Genomic DNA, 6440 nt, shown 5'->3' on the forward strand with positions numbered 1-6440 from the left:
CCCTTTTACAGCAACATTTACATGTGCAACAATATACGAGAAAACAAATAGTTAGGCAAATACATAGGTATCCCATCACAGAAAGATGAGAACGGGTACTTTTGTGAATATTTTCCTGTTTTGTCTTTTCAATTAGTTTTTCAGTAGTGTTTACTTTCACACTTGCAACACGCAAATCCGCCGCTTGGCGGACCAAAGCTCTCAATGGTAATTGATCCTCTAGTTCAGCCCAGGTAGGCTCTCGTTCCTCCACACAGCAATCAAAATTTAGGGTTAGAGGAGGAATGAAATCCCTCTTAGTGTAATTAGATTTCACAATTAATTCTCCTTGCAAAACTGTTCCTAGGCCGTATCCCTTGCAAGAAGTGAGTAAGGTCAATATTATCGTCCCATGAACGACTATATCGTTGGAATCCCTTTCATTGCAAAGAAGAGACACTGTCGGGCTGGAGCGCAGCATACGTACTATATAACCATTTGCTGGAACCGGTGGTATCCATACCGTTTGGTTTAATTCAAGGAAATTATGTTTGCAAAACGAAGGGATTGCATTAATTGGTTGCAATATTCCAGCTCCGCAATCCTTGCGGATCTGCAATAGTTGTAATGAACATAGCTGTCTACAGATTCTCCAATTGTTCATTATTTCCTTATAATTTTTAAATTCTTCCAGGGATAGCTTCAAAAAATATCTTTTCATCTCATCTACTAACAAATACGGTTGATTAAGTTGAATAAAAATGAACTTATTTTTAGTTTTTTCCACTAGAGTAGGTAGAGGCAACACATGGTACACATTAAATTTGATTTCACTACAGAGGGGCAAATATAACACGTACCCCAAAAAATCTTTGGATAAAAACACATCTAATTTTAACAATTTTACAATGGCATTAGTGTAAACCACACTCGGGGGAAAAGGAAGGGATAGTCCTTTGGGCTAATTTGGTTGTTCCATCTTAAATATATATTAGTCACATCGTCAGGGCGAATTATCTGTGGCTGCCACACCCCCTCATGTGCACCAACGATTGCATCCAAGATGGTCTCGTATTGATGAATCGCATCATCCATAGAATGGATTAATAAGGTCAAATGTTCATTAGCTGTTATCGTCAGTAAGGGATTGAGAGCGTTCCTTCTCGAGTTGATTTATCTTATCTGTATAAAAAGTCGCGTCGGCCTCATCTAACTGCCTCTTAAGTTTCTTCACACGATTATTTACCTTTTCTACTTGATCGTTATATTGATCCGTTTGCCGACTTTCATCTTCAAAAGTCATAACCAATTCCTTTAATTTCTTATCCAGTTTACCATTTGCTCTCTGCTGGGCTAGGCGCTCCTTAGCTTCAGCCTCCAGCTCTTCTTCCAAAATGCTGATTTTTGACCCAAGTCTAGTAATGGTGGCCTTAGATTTAGTCCATTGTGAATTTTCCAATTCTGCGAGCTTGGCCTTGAGTTCTTTGTTCTGGCGTTCCAGCAACATTTTGTGGCTTTCTAATTTCTGGGTGGATGACCGCTCATTGGCCAAATCCGCGGTAAGCTGCTCCAAGGAAATATTAGCTTTACGAGCTCGATCCAGAAGCATTTCAGAATTAGTCAGCTCCTCTTCCAACTCCTCTTCCAGGGCAGCAATACGAGCTTCAAGACGACGCTTCTCATCTGACATCAATGTTCACTTATTTGCAGTGCTTCCTATTTCTTCTTGAAGCTCATCCGTCTCCCCCTCAGCTCCTCGTCGAGCCCTCTCATTCAACTGGGCCAGCTCAGCCTCCAGCCATTTTAGCCTACTCTCAGACTCCTTGGCAAGTGTGGCCATTTCATCACGGGAAATTCGGGCTTCTTCAGCATCCCTCTGTGAATCCTTTACCTGAATCTGCAGTTTTTCTATTGTATCAGTGCATCTTCTTTAATTTTATTGTGCGTCTCCAATTGCTTTTCCAGGTCTTTGTAGTCTGCTTCCAACTTCTTACGTGATGCTAGTGCTGCAGGTCGTTGTTTCCTTTCATCTTCAAGCTCAGCTTCAATGTATTTCAGCTGCTTCAAAAGGCCTATCCTCTTATAACATCTCTCCTGGCTCCTCTTTAGCCTGAAGATTACGCTCAAACTGGGTCCTGAGTGCTTGCATATTGACTTCCAATCGCAGCTTAGCATCCGTTGTGAACTGCAATTCATCTTCAATATCTTCAGTTTCGGCTTTCTGCTCTGCCAGCTGGCTTTATAAAACTCTCTTGGCACGTTCCAGCTCCATCAAGTTTTAATCAGCCGTGCCCTGAGAGATAACAAGCTCATCTAGTTCAGACTGCAGCTGTCACCGCACTCTATCCAGCTCTTCGACTTTTTCTGCAGACTGTTCCAGTTCTCGTGTAAAAGACAGCACCTTCCGCGCCATTTTCCCGTGCCTCCCCCTCTGCAGTACTTCTCTCATTAGCTATCACTTCTTGAACAGCTAATACTTTGCCAATGTTCCGCTGCTTTTCTCCAGTTCCAATAATTTCGCCCGTTGGTCTTCTAACTCTACATTTGTATCTTATAATTCTTCATTCAGATCTCGCTTTTGCTTTTCAGCATTGTCTCGAGCTGCTTTTTCTCCATCCAAATCTTCTTGGAGCTCTACTAACTGTGGCTCTAGTTCCCTCCAGGTTTTTTGTGACTGAGCTTTGCCAGCAACCTCCTCATCTATCTTAGTCATGGCTAGTGTCAACTCTTCCCCTCTTTCAGCCAGTTGTAACTGAAGTTCTTCCGCTTGAGACTTGCGCTCATTGGGATGTTCTTTGATGTCATTGAGTTCAGTTGTAGTGTGGGTTTCTCGGAAACCCACATTAACGATTATCTCTCCCAAAGAGGAGTACCCCCCAGCATACCAGACAATGTATGGTGATGTAGTGCAGGTTTCTCGGAAACCAACACAAGACGATGTCCGATACCCAATGCCCTTGTTGCTACAATGTAGCTACTTTGAAGTTATCCGTCCCCCTGAAGGCGCGATGGCCACGCTATCTCGATGCCTAATAAAGTGAGACAATCCTGGAGCAGGGTCCAATTCCCTTCCCATTCCTCTACCCGATACCCTGCCTCTGAGTCCGTTGGTCGAGCCTACGACCACACCAGAGACGCCCAGCCTTGCCCTGCACCTTTCCCGACGTTCCGTACCGCCTCTGAGTCCGTCGGTCGAGCCTACTACTACACCAGAGACGCCAAGCCTTACCCTGCAACTCTCCAGATGTCCCGAGCCGCCTCTGAGTCAGTTGGTCGACCCTACGACCACACTAAAGATGTCCAACCTTGCCCCGCCCGCTCATCCCAACTCCCCGGAGCCTGAACCCCATAGCTTGAAAAGGGTGAAATTAAGACTCATAAACCGAATACGACTACCTCATTCTGTGCTAAGCTCCCACCAATGATGTCGCGGCCGCCAACCAGGCGACACAGTTTCCATTTTTCTTTTTCCTCGGTCCATCTCTTGCCTCAATTCACGCCCTTTCAGTAGCCTCTCCTCCAGTTCCCCTATTGTGGCCTCATGCTTTGTTTTTACTTTGGATAAATGCTTGGCCTTTTCTTCCTCCTCAGCAAGAGCTTGGTAGATGTCTGAAGTTCGCTCCTCAAGGAGTTTCTTCTCTTTGACGAGTTTCTGGTTTGTGTCATCACTCAAGGCTAAATCTTCTTCCAATTTCTTTATCTTTGCATCACACTGCACCTTCTCCAAGTGCAATTTCTGTCACCCAGCTTCCTCTTCCTCCAATAATTTCGGGGGTATTTCACAGCCTATTTCCGCCTCGGTTGTGTTAATTATGCTGGCTACACATTCCCCGGAGATTCCAACGGCCAAAACCTTAGGCAGATAAACCCTTTCTGCAATTTCTCTCTTGCCAATAGTCCTTCCTCTGTGGATGGGGTTGGGATCTTCACTAAACGTTCGCAGCGGGTGGGAATCGTCAGCTTCCTTCTCATTTCCTTTTCTGTTTCCGGTCGCTGATCCATCTCCATCATCAGTCCCCTCATGTTTACCTTTTTTTGCTCCACATACACCACAGCCCCTAATTTCCCAAGCATATCTCTTCCCATGATTCCATCAAAGCTAAGAGACAAACGGAGGTGCATTCCTTACCCTGGCACTTAAACGTAAAATTCACTCTTCATTCGGTGTGCATGAGGCCATCTGTTATTCCTTTTAGAGCTATTCTCTCCTCGGGGATATAGCTGGTGCCTTTCCTGTATATATTCCCCTTAATTAGACTTACGTCGGCCCCCGTGTCCAACAGTAAGCACAACTCGCCCTTCTGACTTTCATGCATTCAAAGGTAACGGAAACTCCACTATCATTCTCATCAAACTTGGCCTTATTTACCTGCTTGACGGCTGCTGGTTTAAAACCCCGTTTTTCATCTGTTTTGTCGTTATCTCCTCTCAGAATTGGTTTCAAAAGTTGGGGCCACTTCGCCTTACTGCGAAAATCCCTGGCGAAAAGACCATATTTTCCACACCGGAAACGTTTACTCCTTTCGGCCGACCAGTAACATCCTTTTTCTTCTGAGTGATTTGATAGTATTACACGCGTTCTATTTCCCACATGTTCAGGATTATTTGCTCCTCCCACAAAATGTATGCCCTTGGCTTGATCTGACTTAGGCCCCTATTGAAAACACTGTGACGAGATGTGACCAGATTGCCCACAGTTTTCCCACCTCAAAGGATACCTTAGAGTACCCCTTTCCTTCAAAGACAAGATGACGCTCTCCTCTTCCAGTGCTATTTCCACAGCAGAGGGCAAAATAATCAAATCACCCTTGCTCCTAACAATAGTCTGGATGAGCTCGTTTGCCAACCCTTGTATGAAACATGCCTTAGCCAAGTGGTCAACTAAATTTACGGCCCCCCTAATTTCCTCAGGAGCTGACACCCTCTTAGCAACCTCACGGAGATCGGATTGCATGCAATCCATTCGACTCCCCCAACTAGCTCTCTCTAGGACCATGCTTAGAATTGAACATGGTACACGCGTAGAAGTCCAAAATACGCCTTGTTGCAACATTTTCTTTGAGTATAGCTCTAACCTACGGCCACGTGTGCGTGTTAACCTTAGCTGAAATTTTTAACGCGCATCACCCTTAATCGTCGCCTTCACGAATTTCAACAACCTATCATGCCTAGCAGAGTCAAAAAGATCAAAAACTACGTCGAAGGTCTCTATGAATTCACGTAGCTTACCCTACGCTAAAATGTTCACTGATTATCTTCATCGCTTCCGAAATTCCACATTAGTCACGACTTTCACTCGGTTCCCCGTTTCTGGCCATTTCCACAAGAGTAACACTTCACAGTTCGCCCAATATTTTGAGGAGAGGGTAGAGGGAATAAGTGTGGTTTACTTGCAAGGTTAGCCATTCCCTCCCGTCCGCAGCACACTTTAGTTGAGAAATCGACCAGCCATCTTTGGCTCGCCTCCTCCGATGCACGATCCGTCAGCGACTTTTCCCCGCCAGCGGTGCGTCGGCGTTCCCTTCGTCGGGCGTCCGCCTGCGTTTTCCTCGCTGGTGGTCTGCACGGTCTCAACTCGTTCCCAGAAGCACGCTATTCCGATATTTCCACCTCAAATTTATAAAGAATAACCCAACACGCCACTTTTAACCCAAGGGAAAAAAGAGCCAAACACAAACCCCACACCGGACACCAGATTTTCTATGTCGTATCCCCGCGTCTTCGAGGGAATATTGGCGACACGAGAAAGTACCCCACGAGTCGAGTGGCTGCCTCGTGGGTAAACGGGGGCTTTAAGTTAGGTGGGTGATGACGTGGAGAGGAGTTCGTCTATATAAATGGGGGAAAAAGGAACTGAAGAGAGTACAACGGTTGTCCCGATTTAACCCAAATTTAATATAATATAGGAAGAACAGAGTATACAGTAATGCATTAAGGTGGCGCTTGGCGCTTCCAACCAGAGGGGCCCAGCCCAACCTTCCTCTCGGATCGCGAGTCCCTGACTGACTTCTTTGGGATTACATCAGTCACGCGTCGTCGTTATCACCATACCTCTCCAGGTATAAAGGGGGGAAAGGGTTTCGGCATCACCCACTGGTACGTAGTCCACAGCGAGTCACCAGCTGTGACTCGGATGCTCAGACCCACGCCATTCCTTCGGCACCAGTCAGGGGCACTCAACAGTGTACTTGGGCTTGGCTGGAACTATGCCGCAGAAATTCTCCACGCCTTAACTGAAACTGCGCTCATCGGAGATGTCATCAAGACTCGCGCGACGGCCTTTTATGAGGAACTTGAAGGCAAAAAAGAAGAGCACTTGCGGTCGATCGGCGGCTTAAAACCTGTCTCCTGGGAAAGGCACAAACGCCCAAGAGCAGCAACGGGACGGGACGACGACCAACCACCATTGAAAAGGAAAAGGAGTTGATCGGACCCTCCTTCATCGACGGGCTAAGAAGCCG

At 46.0% G+C, this 6440-nt stretch overlaps 1 pseudogene; it reads right to left on the reverse strand.

Annotated features, from left to right (window-relative positions):
• Positions 1-1102: 1102 nt before the first annotated feature.
• Positions 1103-4975, reverse strand: LOC139699037 (myosin heavy chain, non-muscle-like; annotated as a pseudogene).
• Positions 4976-6440: the final 1465 nt, after the last annotated feature.

This window comes from Hetaerina americana, unplaced genomic scaffold (genome assembly GCF_022747635.1).
Source record: "Hetaerina americana unplaced genomic scaffold, ioHetAmer1.1.p SCAF_9, whole genome shotgun sequence".
NCBI lineage: Eukaryota > Metazoa > Arthropoda > Insecta > Odonata > Calopterygidae > Hetaerina > Hetaerina americana.